The following is a 16,534-nucleotide window of genomic DNA, read 5'->3' as shown; positions in this document are numbered from 1 at the left end:
TATCCTGTAAGATGGTATTGCATAATTTGGACTGTAATCCAAGAAAATGTATCCTCTTCTTGACCCAGAGAATACTCCTCTGTAGTTCTTTCCTTCTGCTGTCCTGCAGCCTCTACTGTCTTTGGAACAGAATGCTGCACTACCTAACATACACAATTACCCATTCCACAGTAGGATAATGAAGTTAATTTTCCCTGTCAATTTTCACCTCTTCTTGGTGAGCATGTCAGGAATGAGATATCCTCTCTTGGAAGACCCTGAAACTCCCATAGCCAGATTGTAGATAAGGCAGAAGAGTCTCCTCCTTCAAAAACGTAACCAACCAGCGCAATATGACAACACTGAAATGGTGGGATCCAAGAAGAGAGTATTTAAGCTGGATATTGATGATCAGGACAATAAATTTCTGGGCGTTCTTTTGAAAGAATATCATGATGCTGGGAACAAAACCCAGCATAGTTTGTTAGGTGGTATCCAGTCCTATTATTGTTGTACAGCTTTAGGGGTTAACATCAGCTGTCACAGCCAATGAGCCCTCTCTCAGACATTCTTGGATCACAAGCCCCAAGAACAAGGTAAGATACGTCTCTCAGACAGGGAAGAGGAAGCTAATTGTGTTCCAAAGAGAAATGGAACAAAAATATTTTATAATACTAATACATCAATGTGCTGGGCACAAAAAGAGGTCTGTGCACAGCTTGTATATTGCTCAGATGCCATGCTTCTAATTTACAGTGCTAATGGCAAATACTTAACTACAGTGATACGGACTGTCTCTTAAAAGATGTCGCTTCTCTAAGACTGAATCTGCTATCTACTATGTGATTTATATTTTTTTAATTTTCAAGAATTCTTAGTAATTGTTCCTCAGATTTTATATAAATTTACAAATTCAAGAGGTAGAGCAATTTGCCCCCAATTGTTTAGTATACCCCTGACAAGAATTACAGGAATTACTAAATTGTTGGGAGAGGAGAGAATAAAAAAAAAAATCTGTATTTTGCATCACCCCTGAAGAAACATGCAACTTACTACAAGCATGTGATATTTCTTCCACTTACTTTAATTAAAGAGCTACTATGAAAACACTTGTATTTAAATAGTTTTGTTTAACCAATTAATTGGCAGGAATAGTTGCTTATTTTCTTAAACCAGATGATGTACTTCAGATGCACCTGTTTCTCTCACAGTCTGTATTGCCTATAGAACTGAACACAGAAAACCCTGAACATCTCATTGATGTCAATGGTTCATTGAAGTTAAATATTTTTAAGAGGTAATACATGTATTTCTTTGATTTCTTGTAATCTTTTTTCTTAAAATACTCTCCGTTTTTATTCTTGATCTTGATATCAAAATACTGATCTTTTACAGTATCTTTCTGGTTTTGAAGGCAAGGAAGTAAGTCTATAACTGAAATCGTGTAAGTCAAAAAAAATCCCCAAATCTTTAATGTTTTCTCTTTGAAACGCTATCATGCAGAAGAAAAAGGTTTTGCTTTTTAAATAGGAAAATTTCTTGCTCTTTTTCCACCAATCACAGAATTATTTTCTACCTCCTCCTCCCCGAAACAGAGTGAAAGAGGACCCTGGATGATAGACTAGGACAGATTACTGGAGATGGCCATAACAGTTCCTGTTCCCATTGCGCACCCTGTTCCTCTCCCAGTTTCCTGCCTCCACTACAGAGCCAGCAGTACCTGCTGCAGCATTGCACTTTCCAAGAGCAGAAATGTAAGTAAAGCAGCACCAGTTCCTGGTGACTTTAAGGCTCTAGGTTACAAACTGCATTGGGCTGTTACAACACAAACAACTGAGCTACCCTTTCCCTGGAGAAAGTGGGGACCAGATGGAGCAGGAAACAAACCAAGTTAATCCCATGATCTGCACAGAGCCCCTAACGCTTACTCCAGTATAGAAGCTGTTACTTCTAAATTATGCATGCATTACCAAAAGACATCTCTGTCTTTGCAAAATGGAAATTGCAGTAGCTGAACTAGCTAAACACTCATAGCTACATGTTGGGAAATAAGATAAAAATTTTGCTGAGAATAGAACTAGACATTCATGTTCTATGTCAGTAAAGAAGTCCTCTTTAGAAACAGTACTGCTCAAATGTTAGATTATAATGCTCAAACTGTAACTAACCAATCCTCTCAGAAATATATGCAGATCTATTTTAAATGCAACTGTTAAGTGGAAAATATTTATAGCTTAAGTTGCACCCTTTGCTACTTAATTATCATAATTTAAAAAGAAGAAACCTTTAAGTTCCTCCTCCAAAGAAGTTATTTACCTGAACTGTAGCTTGGGAGTCCCCAGTAGTCAGCTGTTCCAAGATTCCCATCCCACTGAATGTCAGAGACCTCGCATTTCAAGGGTGGGATTTCAAAATCACTTAGTGATGACTTAACTTTGTCTCACTAAAGATAAACCAACATTTATTCCCACTCAGGTCGGGTCAGCTCATTGATTTCAGGAAAAACACATTTAGAAAGCAGAGCTGAATACTTTCAGAAATTCCACCCATGACATGAAAAGGAAAAACAACAAACAGAAACTGATATAAACCATTTGAGACTTCTTGATGCATGATAAATCAAGTATTTTTATATATTTGTGTGCATTACAAGTCACTGAAATGACTTTGAACTGTTTGCTGAAATACTATAATCTCAAATACCTTACCTTCTTACTCTTCAGATAAAGGACTCTGTATTCTTTCAGGAAAACCCAATTTTGTCCACATACAGGAGGTTGTGCTAGGAACAATAATAGTTCTGCTGAAAGTTTGAGAAGAAAAATACACTTGCTGCTCTCAATATCCATATTATAGACATGATAAGCATTATTATACTGAACTTACTTTACGTTTTACTCTTATCCCGCTTTGGCTTCTGTGGAACTGTGTTCAATAACAGTTTGACTTTATGTACTGCCAGAAGCCATCCTCACCAACAGGAAAACCTATTAAGCTTAAGAATATTGTTCTTTAAATATATTAAAAATAAAGTTAGAATCATCAAGCACTCAGTTTTTATAATTCTGTAGCATTTATAAAAAGGAATTTTGAAACTGGTATCTGTTGGACACTATATATTGCATTCATAGTGCAAAATAAAACCAGAAGAACTAAGAAGTATCTCCAGAATTAATTCTCTTTTGTGATGATTTCATTTAAATGCATTTCAGCTTTTATAACTTCATTGAAGCAACAGGCTCATTTTCACTGGTGTTGTCCCTGTTTGGAGCACCCTACTAAAGGTTCAAAAGCTTTTCTAATTTCTAGTTTTCTAATTTATAATTTTTAATTACCCATTAAATTTATAAAGCATTTATTTAAAACAGTATCTTCACATTTTCTCTAAATATGAGGAGACTAAAGTAAAAGACTTACACTAAAAAATTACTGTTCTATGTCACTGAAATTCATGAGCATCAGTACTGTATCAGGATGACATTGATATAAAGTTAAGCATGTACACAAAAACATGCAGAATAGGAGCTTCTGTTTCTAGACCCAAAAAGATACAATACTATTAAATATTAAAAATCTAGTACTTTTCATTCTGTAGGATTTTTAGCAAGACTACTGGTATTGTTAAGCGTTCTCAGATCATATATGCATCCATAAAGATATATTTTTATATATGCAAGTGATCCAGTAATTTAGCAACAAAGCAGACCGGTATCATAAAAAGGTTCTAGATTTGCATACACCACTGAAAAGGCTGACAAACTGTACTGTAGCCTGTCTTTCTGGTAAGAAGCAATTTGGTTGGATTTTTTTTCAAATTATCACTTGTTTGACTGCTGGTTGGAACACCAAACCCATAGCTAGCGAGAGAACCCCTCAGTTTGCAATGAGAACACAGAAAAAGAAATTCAAATATCTGTTTAAATAGTCATAATTGTTTTATTACTCTACTGCTAACACTTCTTATTGAATATACATTGCATACAGTTCCCATGCAGAAAATTACTATCAACCAACTTCTGCTGTGAAGTCATTATTATGTTATAAAAATAATTGGATGTATAGAAAAAAATAAACACAACATACAGGAACCATTCATCTCAAATGAAATCCTGATCCAGTGTTACCATGCCAAGACTTAAGGATCCGTTCTAGAAAAAAAATCTGACTGGCAGAAAATTCAAAAGCTGCTTTTTTTCAATAGAAAATGTGAAGATATTCCAAGTTGTGGAAACCTGACCATGACTTCCTTTTTATTTCTCCTGAATGATTTGAGACTTAATAATTAACCAAAACAACAACTCTGTCATAGCAAAATATTGAATTCAGAAAATAAACAAACACATAACAAAACTCTGAAAAAGAACTTGTAGCAAAAGGGAATTGTGTCATTATGATAATCATAATCTCCATCCCCAACAGTTACTCCAGAGATAATAAATTATGCTAAAATAATTTTCCAGACAACAATTTCCCTCCATTTATCTCGTAAGTATGTTTGCTACTGCATGTGCCTTTTCGTTTCAAGATACTTTACGTGTCAAATGACCAACACAAAGGCTGACAGGCTCTGACATGACACTGCGTGTATGGTAAATTAAACGAAATGCCAGCCTACCAAAACCCAAATAAGTATAATTAAAAAATTAACAAAGAAAAAGCACTTACCTGAACTTGACAAAGCACCTCTTAGCTGCATCGGTACTATTTCCCAAATGAAGACTCTTCCCTGCAAATAACTGAGCTTTCTTCAGATCATTATTCTGTGGCACAGGCTCCTCCAAATGGCAGAATGAATGTATTGCCATTATTGAATATTTACAGATAATCTGAAGAAACTGAACTGAAAGCAACAAATACAGAGGCTTTAACTTGTGTAAACTTACCGAAAAAACTTTACTTAGTTTTCAAGAACTTGTTATTTATCAATAGCATTTAAAAACACACAGAGGATATATATATGTGCACTGATTAATAAAGTAAGTATAAATGACTTAATTAAACCAGATGAACAGTTCATTTGAGAAGAAATTCCCAGGTAAAGAACTTGCATTTAACGTTACTGTGGAGCATCATTTCAATAAATTTTAGGAAGTTTTCACCAGGGCATCTATAATGTTACTTGTATTTTTGCAGAACATTTACTTGTAATTTAGAATTACATTCAAGTAGTTCAAGTTATTCCTTCCACTGTGAATTATTTTGTAGCTGCAAATACCAAGTGGCATCTACCGTTGTTATGCTAATATATCCAGCCTTAGAAGATTGCCCTTAAGTTCCCTCACAACTATTTCTGATTTTATAGAACGTATATAGTATTTTAGTTGGATGCTTATTTGAGGACAAGATTAATCACTTCTAAGACAGATTCTAGAGGCATAATTTGATGAACCTGTATTTTGGTAAAAGTGCCAATTCAAGCAGAGATGACCTTCCTGCTGCTGATTCCCATCCTTATGCCACGACCTCATTTGTGCAGATGTATCTGCTGGTGGAGCCACTCACTGCACTGTATTGAGGAACTTGCTTGGGCTAAAAATTGCTGCTTATCATAGACTCCTCTTGATGTCAGGATCAATTTTATGATCCAAGGTATTGCATGATGACACAAATGACTGTGTTAATACAACAGGAGGGAAAATGAGGAAACAAGAGCGTGTAGCTAATTGCAGCTACAAATGTCAGCACTTTAGAAACTACCATTGTCACCTAAGTGTAAATTACAAGGTAGGTCACAGCTTTGCCACTGAAACCAGTATAGGGTATTCTTGGACTGCTTTACCTTTCACTTCCATCTCTGCATCACATTTCACCATCCCCACAATTGCACCAAAAATCAGTGCTTGTAGGGCCACCACAGAATTGCTTGCATTACAGTTTCCTGTCAGAGGCCATATGTTGTAAATTTAAGAAGGTGAGATGAACTACATATGGCATACATGAGTGTATGAATATATATGGGGGTGCATCTCTCTTTTCCACTAACAACAGGACCAACTTATAGCATTGTTTAGACAACTAAAGACAGAAGAGATTAATGTGTCTGCCTAGGTTACTCCTGACCCTTTCTAACTTTTGTATCCACTACCTGATTTCAAACAGATTTGACAAGGAGGAAGATTCAAAAGTCATTTGGAGTTTATTAAGAAATCAGAGATTTCAGAATTCCAAGTACTGGGTAGGTGGATAGAGAACATCCACTCACAAACTGCCCAAACTGAAGGAGAGGGTGCAGCGTATGCCCATGTTATTAGAAAACGAACACATACATAAGACACACACCTTCTAAACACCTGAGCTGCAGCTGGTACTTTTAATTACCTCTAAGATACAACTACATAGGAAACTAGGTGCTGTTAGATCTTGTGCTCACAGAACTACTTGACTATCCATTTAGTATTCAAATCTACTTATGTGGCATTAAAATAGTAGTCTTTGGTCTGCAACTTCCAGATCTGCTCCTTGTGTTCAGTTTGAAAGTACAGTACGTAAAACACTTGATAGCTTCTGGTCTTCTGGCACAGCATCTTGACCGAACGAGATGTGGTGTTCTTAGCATATCAGCCACTTAATTCTTTAGAACTGCTGAATGAATGAATCGCATGGAGTCCTCATGACTTAAGGGTCTTTAGCACTTTATTCTAGTATTCAATCTTCTGATTCTCTAATCTGATCATCAGATAATGTCTCATCAACATTATTTGAAAAGAATAAAATGTCCACAACATCTTTGTAGTGAAGAGTAGCGTAAAGAAATCACTCTGTTCCTTCCTAGAGGAGCCTGTTATTCCTTTTAATTGCTTTCTATATTCCCTAAAAGTCCAGGAGACCTGTCAAGTCCTTAACATATTACTTACTATGTTAACATTCTTCTTTTTAAATAAGCATACAAATAACCAAGTATTTCCCTGAAATATGCTGCTACCAATAAGACATGACAGCAACTATATTCTGTTACTGTGGTTAATTCATGTAAAGGAAAACGTTAACATAAAAACATTTCTGGTCACATGCATGTGAAAGTGGCCTGTTACAGCCAGAAATTTTGGTATTTCCTCCCTTATCACCAACTTCTTTCTTAAAAGTAAGTAATTAACAATGCTAAATGAGAACAGTTAAAGAGGTATCAATAGGTACAAACTTTGTCCAAACACAGGAAGGAAATCCATATCAATTCCCCATACATCTTAATGAGAAGGATCATACTCCTGTTAATCAAAATACAATTTATTAAATAATGGTAAAGACTGTTCATCTTAATATTCACTTAATGTGTATCATTTATTAAACTCAACCAGTTGTGTCTTGACATCTACATATATTCAGAATCTACATAGTATATTCTAACAGTGGGGGGGTTGTTGGGTTTTTTTTGGGTGGTGCTGGGTTTTGTGGGGGTGGGGTTTTTTGTTTGGTTGGTTTTGGTTTTTTAATACAAGAATGCCCTCTCATATTCTGAGTCCTTGCTTTAGAAAGTTTTTAGGGCCTCAAGCCATTCTTAGACTGCTAACATGCACTGATGACTTTGTTATCATAGCTTCAGTGCTAGCAATACCTGAAATAGACAGAGTAAGCTTAAGTCCATTCACACAGCTCAACTGCACATAAAGCATCAAACATTCAGGCATTCTACTCTGAACTGGTTCCAAAACTGGAACCAAGTCACTTGTATGCTAGGAAGGAATTCCTACACAAGGAATTCAATCTGATATAAAACTGTGTACAAAGAATTCAATGCAACAGACAAAAAGGTACTGGTGTATTTCTCTTACTGTTTTAAATCTTAAACTTGGGTCAAATTTGCAACTCCCTGCTACAACGTGATCCAATAGGTAAAATAATTGTAACAATTTGCTAGGGCTTCACTTCTTCAATTAATATGGTTTTTTATAAATGAAATATCTATTTGCATAATACAAATGTGATAATCATAAAATCATTCTAGTTGGAACAGACCTCAGAGATCATCTAGTTCAACCTCCTACTCAAAGCAGCATTAATATGTGAATACTTATTAATATACAGGTCGCGCTCTTAACCTTGCAGACTACTGATCGCATGTAATCCTTAATCAAATGCACTCAACTGCCTTTGATAGGATTACTTATCTGCAGAAGGGTTTGTGGGACCAGTTACTTGCCATACATGATTCCTAAGCATGGCACATTATAGAACTTCTGAGTTACCTCTATAACCAGTATCACACTTTCATTTCACTTTAAACATCTTTTAAGCAGATACTATTTTGAGAGCAGTTCTGGAAGTGAGCGTGCTGTATATGAATAGATTTTGGTCTATGAGAATAGGATGGAGTGGAGGGTGATAAACCAGTAAGCAAGGCAGGAAGCACAGACCTGGGTCCTGGTTTCAGGTGTGTTTCACAGGTTGATGAACACAGGATAGAGGTCCTGCTCTGAGAGATACCTATAAAACCAGGGAAATTAACATCTTCTAAATAATGATTTTATTTAAACATTTATTACCTGCTATTGTAAATAACTTCAGATATTAATACAACTTAATTAAAATCAGGTTTATTTAATACAACTGAAAGAGAACATAATATTTTGATTTGCTTTGTTCATTTATTAGGATTTTATGGCCATTTTTGTTTACTGTGGACACTTTACTATAAACCATAAAAATGCTCTTTAAGTGGGAAGAACAGGAACAAGAAATAAACAGCAGGAGGATATATAGAAAGAAAGAAATTGACTTTAGCAGCTTTTATAACCTTGCTCTTAGACCCATCTAAAAGGCATTTTAAAACAGTAATATTTTAAAAACTACACTGAAAACCTTTTAAATTCTACAGTTCAAGACATTATTTACATGCCTCCCCAAAGCATTCATTAATAGCCACTGGCTTATGCTAGCTGCCTGGAGGGCCTGTCCCTATTTGACATGATATACTAGCTTACAGGGTACTCCACGAATTTTAATTATCCACAGAAAGAGTTAAATTTAGACCGCTCAACGAACTTTCCTGCCAGTGTATAAGTAGCAGAAGTTCGGTCACATGATGGTGCACATGCATCAACCACACAACCATGAAAGGGATATGGTTGAAACATGCAGGTAGGAAGCAGCAAGAGACAGGAATCAAGCAAGTAATTCTAAAGCCAAAAATGAGAGATCAGATGGATCCAAAACCTGAAGAGTATCTTCACCAGCAAAATCTCTATCTTAGATAGCTATATTTTTATAGTTTTTTCAAGAAACTTTAGTATTTTTCTGATTAATGAAGCTGAATAATTGATTCTACTAAATATCTAAGTTCCCTTTTAATACAAAAATATATTGCTTCTGTGTTTTAGAAAGAAAAATTTTACTAAAGAATACTTGTTTGCAGCAAGACTAACTGCATTTCCATGTTTATGGAACCTTGTATAGTATTTGGCATTCTAGTTGAGACAGGAAGCTCAATACCTGACTACCAAGTAACAAGTCACTGTCCTCTCGCCTTGTCTGAGGGAGGAGTGAACAAACTGCAAGGACGTGCTCTCATGATATTTTACAAAGACAGATATGCCCAAATCTTGCTACGTGCTGCTGCTATATAAAAAGCAGATGGTTGGTTTTGAGTTTTGGCCAAGGTGCGAAACTACTTTCCTGACAACTTTGACTACAAAACAAAAAAACAACGAAACAAAAAAAAGTTGTAAGTGTCAATTATACTATATTGTATACAGAGAGTGACATCAGTATACATATGACATGACATCATCACACCTCTGCATTAAGACACCACAGCTTATATGAAAATTACCAGTGTGGCTAGTTAATAACATTTCTGATAAGGAAAAAACCACTATCAGACTGAAAAGGACAATTACAGTGATTCCCTTCTGTTCTAAAGGCAAAGGTAGAAACTATGCTTTGTGCAGAACAATTACTGAACATTATCACAGTTTTGGAACATATTATCTCTAATTTTAAAGTATAAAGAAAGGTTGAGAGATTGACAGGGAAGAGGACATATAATTAGAAGCATTTAACAGGTTAGTAGGTTGTAACATATGAGAATGAGAGAGGCGATAAATTTACATCAGCAAACAAGAAGGTACTAATATTTGGTTTCAGCTAGAAGTTGAACTATTGATATTTTAGGCTCCAGAGGAAAAAAAAAAGTATTAGGGGTTTTTTTTTGTCATCACCATCATTGCCTCTGTCCACTCCCACATCCCCGGCCAATACAGGACTTCAGAATTATAGAAAAATGCTCTACAAACAGCTTGGGGATTTTAAAAAATATTTATTTATTTATTTAGAGGAGGATAATGGTCTCCAGGCCCAAAATGTTTGCTTTTTGAGGGTGAAGAACCACATGTATTCTTACAGCAACCAGCATAACAAAACTCAACCATGATGTGGCCTTTCAGCACCACCACAAAATAAAAACTGACATATAAAAATATCTGTGTCTTGCACTTCATAAAGACAAAATATTTTCTTTGATTAACCTTACCTAAGGCATGAATTCATACCATCAGATTTACTAGCTGTTTCACAAATACACAGTAACACCAAACCTGATTCTGTGTTTTCAGATATTAAAAAAAATAGCAAAGGATAATTCAAAAACAGGAAAGATTTTGCAAAGGCTTTAAGTTCACACAGAATTAGTCCCACCAAGTTTAACAAACTACCTAGACTCATGCAATTCTATCAAAAATCAGTAAAGCATGCAATACGTTGGCAATTCAAGAACGATGAGAAAGGACAGGAATTTTTAAACTCTTCAGAATAACCATAAGTCTTCCTTTGCATTTGTACTGCACTTACTAGAAAGAGAGGCCAGCAACTGAAGCCTCTGCTTATGCATAGCATCAGTGGCTATAACAGTACTAGCATCCTTATACAGGATGTTTTTCTAAATGGGATTGAAGAGTACAAAAAAAGTCCAAAATAAAATAAGAAAAGGACCACAAGATAATGGTGGTAAAATTTAGCTCAAGTGTCTGTAAGTACTGGAGGGAAAAGTCTCTAATGAATAGGTAACAATATGTTAGTATAAGTTTAACTAGATAAGTAAGAATGGATAATCTGTCACTTTTAAAGTTTTCAGGAGATATATCATTGCTCCTCCTTCTTTCTCAGCAGGCACTGCCATCTTACAACACAGAATCAGTTTACTTGAAGAGCCTCCTTCCTTCGAAAGCAGCAGAAACTGAAATACATGAAAAAGTCTTGAGGCATGTTATATTTTGTAACAAGAACTGGTTAATTTCTTGGACAGCAAGTGTGGTACTTAATTGTCTTTGTTCTGCTAACATATGAACCAAGTTCTGCAGGCAAGAGATTTAGAAACTATTTCCAAGAGTCACAAGGGTTTGACTTTAATTAATATGTTTGATTACTCCTTATTTTCAAGAAAACAAAACAGCCAGCCTTCAAAGTTACTTTGAAAACAGAATGAAACAATTAGATCCCTTTTTAAAGAGTCATATGTTACATCAAATACTGTATACTTGCATAGATACAGTTTGGAGTTGATTTTCCTTTTATAAATACACACAAAAGAGAAACAGCACATTTTACATCATCCCTATTTTCCTAAGTCCTGTAAAACACAGCCTTCAGGTGCTATTGCTGAAAATAAAACCTAATGAAACACCTTACTGATAAAATGTCTTTGAATTCTGCCATAAGTCAATCACTTAAACTATAATCAAAACTAAGGAGAGAAAAAAAACAAAACAAAAACCTCCTTAGAAATCTCAGACTTTCATGCAGAAGAACAGAAAGTCAGTATAAAGGCCAAAGAAAAAGGACAGTCAAATATAACGTGCCTTTAAAGAGCAACACCAACTGAAAAAAAAAAACAAAAAACAAAACCCCAAAAACCAACAAACCACACAATACGAGACCAGAAACCAACATAGCATATATTTGGACATCAAATATTATCCATGATTTGTTCACTTAATTTCAAAAACACTTTGCTTGCTCTAATCCTTTTTATTTTGCATGTCATTTAACCAGTACATCTCCAAACTTCCACATCAGTTTTTAAAGTCCTTACCATCATAATCAAGCTAGCCAAGATCTTTGCCCTTACAGAGACATAAATTTTGTTTGACTGTTGTTATCTCATGCTGGGTCCAATTCAATTTCTTCCATCAGCGTTAAAATGTAGTTCTATTTATGCTGGCTAAGAGTAGCAATGCAACACCAGGAAGCCACAGGAGTGTAACCTAAACTATTAGAAGAATCCCAAGGACACAAGTACACAAATGCAGCGACCATGATCATACCAAACATCGCTCATCTTTACACGGGTTTCTGAAGCTACATTACATCAATGATACTTTCCCACTAGAAATATTCCTGAAAATAATTCATTTCTGAAAACCCAAAAGCTACTAAGTTTTGGCTATTGTTCCCTACTGGGATGGAGTCAGAAGCCTACAGGCTGTAGGACAGGGAGGTAAAATAACTCAAAGAACAGAATGAAAATTAAGAAAAAGTACTTTGAAGGCCAGCTGCAATTCCCAAATGGAAATCTTTGCAATGATTTCTGTGAATACTGCATCAGGCCTAAAGTGTTCAGTTTCTCTCTTCGCTACAGAGCGAAGATGATACTCCTGTTAAGAATGACAAAATAAGAGCCACTATTACGACCCAAGAGAAAAACAAGTCTACCTTTAACTCAGAGCAGTGAATAGATTTCTCCTGCTTTGGCAAGGCTACAGACACCATAGTAGGGAAAAAATGTAGCATTTATTTTCAAAAGTAAAGGTGGGGGGAGGAAGTCATAAAAATATCTTGTAAGAGGTTTAAACAGGTAGCGGTTGACAAAAAAGAACCTGGCCTCATGTTTTAGCTACTGATTTTATAACCTCTGTCTCAAAAAAGATCTCCCTCTCTCTGGTTAAAATACTATGATGCAATAGCCAAAGATTACTACATGCACACATTAAAATCAGTAATGTTAGTAGTTTGTGCAGTTAAAATTAGTTATGAAATGCAATCACAGTAATCTTGACTTTATATACACAAAAATTATCAAAATTGAGATTATTGTGACTGTAAGCTTTCTGTGGTTTACATTTAACAACAGAACATTAATAATGTATTTAAGCATTAAACAGAAAAAGACGTAGACATTTAATTAACTAGTTACTATATTCTTCTTACATTTCCAAAACGGCACTTTGCAAGTTTAAATTTTAATGTTCTTTTGTCAGTTTTTGGAAAAAAGAAGAAGGAAAGCCAAGCAAACATAAAACCTGAGAAACAAAGCCTTCAAAGCAAAAGTTTTCAGCTGGTACCTCCCACTCCATATTCATTTTCTCAGGGACCATCATTCAGCAACAATCTGGTTAGAAGTAAGCAGCCAACGGGTACGTATTTTGCATGTGAAAATATTTTTAGAAGACACACATGAATAGCATATGTTCTCAGCCTGAGTACAATCTTCTAAATATATGCCTTGAATATTATTGCCCCAACATTCATAATTGTTTTCCAGATAGTGATTCCTGGTACAGATATGTTGCTCTTTGAAAACAACATATATATCAAGCCTAAACAAGACTCATTTTAGAGTTCACCTTGGGGGCTGAAGGGAGCCTCTACATGATTAATTTTTCTCCTTCGTATCTGAACATGCTAACAGAAAAAGTGGGTTTTTTCCTGTTATACTACATGCTTGATGTACATGCCAAGATGCTTCAGTCATGGAAAGTGGCCATTCCAGATATGCTTTTTAGAAATATTACAATAAATTAAAATTAATTAATACTTGTACTGTCTTAAAGTCTTTACTACCAATGTAATCATAAAGTTGGCAAATTATACTTGAAAACAGAGGGTAACAAGAGGATACCCTGATTCAGAAAGTTAAATCAGATATGTACATTCACTTGCCTGAACCAAAGCAGCTTCAAAAATTGCATCAGAAAACCCTTCTATGTTAACAAAAAACAGTTTAAAAAGGTAAAGACGGAAGTCACTAAAGCCAGAAATAAGCCATGTGCTCTTACATTGTTAGTTAAATCTAAACCAAATCTAGTCAAACTATGCCAGAGAAAATAATGTTTGAGCAAACAGCAGTCTAACTAGATCCCAAAGTCATTACCAGTTCACATCTGGAACATCCAAACCAATTCCTGGTGACTCTGGAGTTTGCATCATGTAGTAATTATTGCTTTAGGAGTGTTTTGTTCAGGCCAAATAAAGTTCTATTGTATTGTGTGATGAAAAAAATTCAGTTTCTTATCTCTGCCAACATGCAACTCTCTCCCTTAAACACCTGGAAAAACTCAGGTCTGGATTCATTCTTTGGCCCAAGCTTTCCTTTATTCAACTTGAATGTCAGGGAGGAAAAAATGAGGAATACCAGTAAATTATGCAGTGGTACTTAACAGTATTTAGAAAATACCTGAAATCATAGAATGGTTTGGGTTGGAAGGGACCTTTAAAGTCCAATCCACCTGCAGTGAGCCGGGACATCATCAGGTTGCTCAGAGCCCTGTCCAACCTGACCTTGAATGTTTCCAGGGATGGGGCATCTACCACCTCCCTAGGCAACCTGTTCTAGTGTTTCACCACCCTCACTGTAAAAAGTGTCCTCCTTATATGTAGTCTGAATCTACCCTTTTTCTAGTTTAAAACCATTATCCCTTGTCCTATTGCTGCAGGCCCTATTAAAATGTCTGTCCCCAAATAGAATTGAACTTACCAAAAAAGCTGGGGGCAGGAGGGAAGGAGTGAGACAAAACAGAAAATGGAGGCATTAAGGTAGCTTTAAAAATCTTAACAGCATCATGTCAAGAATCCTAACTGATCAGAGACCTAGAATCTATACTTGAGCTTTTTTTAAGTCAGTCCATACTAACAAGGAGGAAAAACATCTACTTAGTCATTCTAGAGCACAAACACATACACACAAGCGAACAGCTTTTACCACATCATGTTAGGCAGTATACACTTGAAACAAAAGCTTATGCTTGGTGGAAGCCTCAAACAAAACAATGGACTCCTGGGAAAAGTAAAAACTTAAACTACAATGCAAAACAGCTAAACATTTATTATTGAAATTAATAAACAGCATAAATTAATTTTCATATATCCAAACACTGTACTTCAACCGTAAATAAGTATTAATAGGTCTAAACCCACAACACTCAGTCCTAAAATGCCATGAGGAAAATCATTGCATACATACAACTACCTAATGAAACCACTTAATGACATTATTCAATGGATTGTATTATCTGGCCAGTTTTAACAGTCAAATAGAGCAACTGGAAAAAAAAAAAAGATTAAATACACACGCTGCATTTGATGTGTTTGTAGAAACACCGGTCTCAATGGCTGTAAAGCCAGTCAGTTCCTTCTCCTACTCAACATACCCAAAAGCGCTTTACACTCCTGATGAAAGTGCACACAAAAAATACATTCTCCACAATGAAAGCACTAATGAATCAAAACCCAAGATCAATCTAAAAAAGTACTCTTCACAAAATTATTACCAAGTTTCATTACAATCTTTCTCCAGTCAGGCAAACAACTTTCGCCAATAGAGCAAAGTACTCTCAAACATTAATTCAAACTTCAAAACATTGCTGTACAAATTAAAGGAATAACTACGGCAAAAAACTAGATTACAGATGTTACAATGGAACCATCATACTAACAGATTATTTCACACCATAAATCATACAATGCTAAACACTTTTTATAAATGCAAGCAAGAGTACGGTGTCAGCAACGCAGAGGCAGGCAGTAAGACAGAAGGCATTTTTTGCGCTATCACTAGAACAATTTCCTGACTCATTCCATCCTCCAGCCCTAGGGACCACGCTGGCTCGGTCCATGCTGACAGCCTTCTTGACGTAACTGAAGCAGAGCACTGACCTAAATGCCGTTGCTGTTGAGCTCCTTGCAGCTCACGCTCAAGGAAAAGGGGCCAATATGGATTCAAAAGCTAGCATCGAATACTCAAGATATTTCAGCCTGAGACTGCCAGTGCAGAAATGCTCGTTGAGACCGAGAGCCCCACATCACCTCAACCTCTTGAGACTGAAACCACCAAAACCGACTGCAAGGCAAACTCTAGGCTGCTTAAGAGAAGAGGTTTTTAAAAGGGAGCCTGCACGTCACCGCAGCACTTCGGCAGAAGCAGAACTGGCAGAACCAGCGTCTCGGTGCTAGGAGAGAAAGACAAGACCCGAGGTACCGAACCTCGGACGAGGTTAAACCACACCCTGGGCGTGATTTTAAGCAACTGTTCAATGAATTGCAGATTAATCCTCAACTCCCTGCCCCGAGCAACGCGCGGAGGCATTGCCAGGAACGACGCGGCTGCGCAGTCCCTCCCGTTACCGGGAGGCCGCAGGGCTGCCGTCTCCCGACAGTGAGCCGCAACGGGCCCGGCTGCCGCGCTTCGCCCCTCCGGTGGGCGGGGGGGGCGAGGGGAGCCGGTGCGAGCCCCCTCGTTGCTCAGGCGCCCGGAGAGGCGGCAGAGCGTCGCGCCGCGGCACTCGCTTCTCGCAGGGCCGGCCCCCACGGAGGCAGACAGGCCGCGGCCCGGATCGTCCCCTCCCACCGC

General features: G+C 36.7%; 1 long non-coding RNA gene across 10 annotated transcripts in view; it reads right to left on the bottom strand.

The window, feature by feature from the left end:
* LOC142599910 (uncharacterized) overlaps window positions 1-16,534 on the bottom strand; it is a 43,133-nt gene that overhangs the window by 26,441 nt on the left and 158 nt on the right. The window contains exons 1-6 of one of the 10 annotated variants that reach the window (XR_012833366.1): window positions 16,309-16,510; window positions 7,118-7,184; window positions 4,645-4,819; window positions 2,866-2,974; window positions 2,688-2,761; window positions 2,296-2,422 (exon numbers count right to left, since the gene is read on the bottom strand). This is a non-coding gene — a long non-coding RNA (uncharacterized LOC142599910). Of the gene's footprint in view, window positions 1-2,295; window positions 2,510-2,687; window positions 2,783-2,865; window positions 2,990-4,644; window positions 4,820-7,117; window positions 16,511-16,534 lie in introns of those variants that run through there. The other 9 variants (XR_012833369.1, XR_012833367.1, XR_012833365.1 and 6 more) reach the window with 9 other exon arrangements.

This window comes from Balearica regulorum, chromosome 1 (genome assembly GCF_011004875.1).
Source record: "Balearica regulorum gibbericeps isolate bBalReg1 chromosome 1, bBalReg1.pri, whole genome shotgun sequence".
NCBI lineage: Eukaryota > Metazoa > Chordata > Aves > Gruiformes > Gruidae > Balearica > Balearica regulorum.
This window is presented reverse-complemented; position numbering and strand designations above follow the sequence as displayed.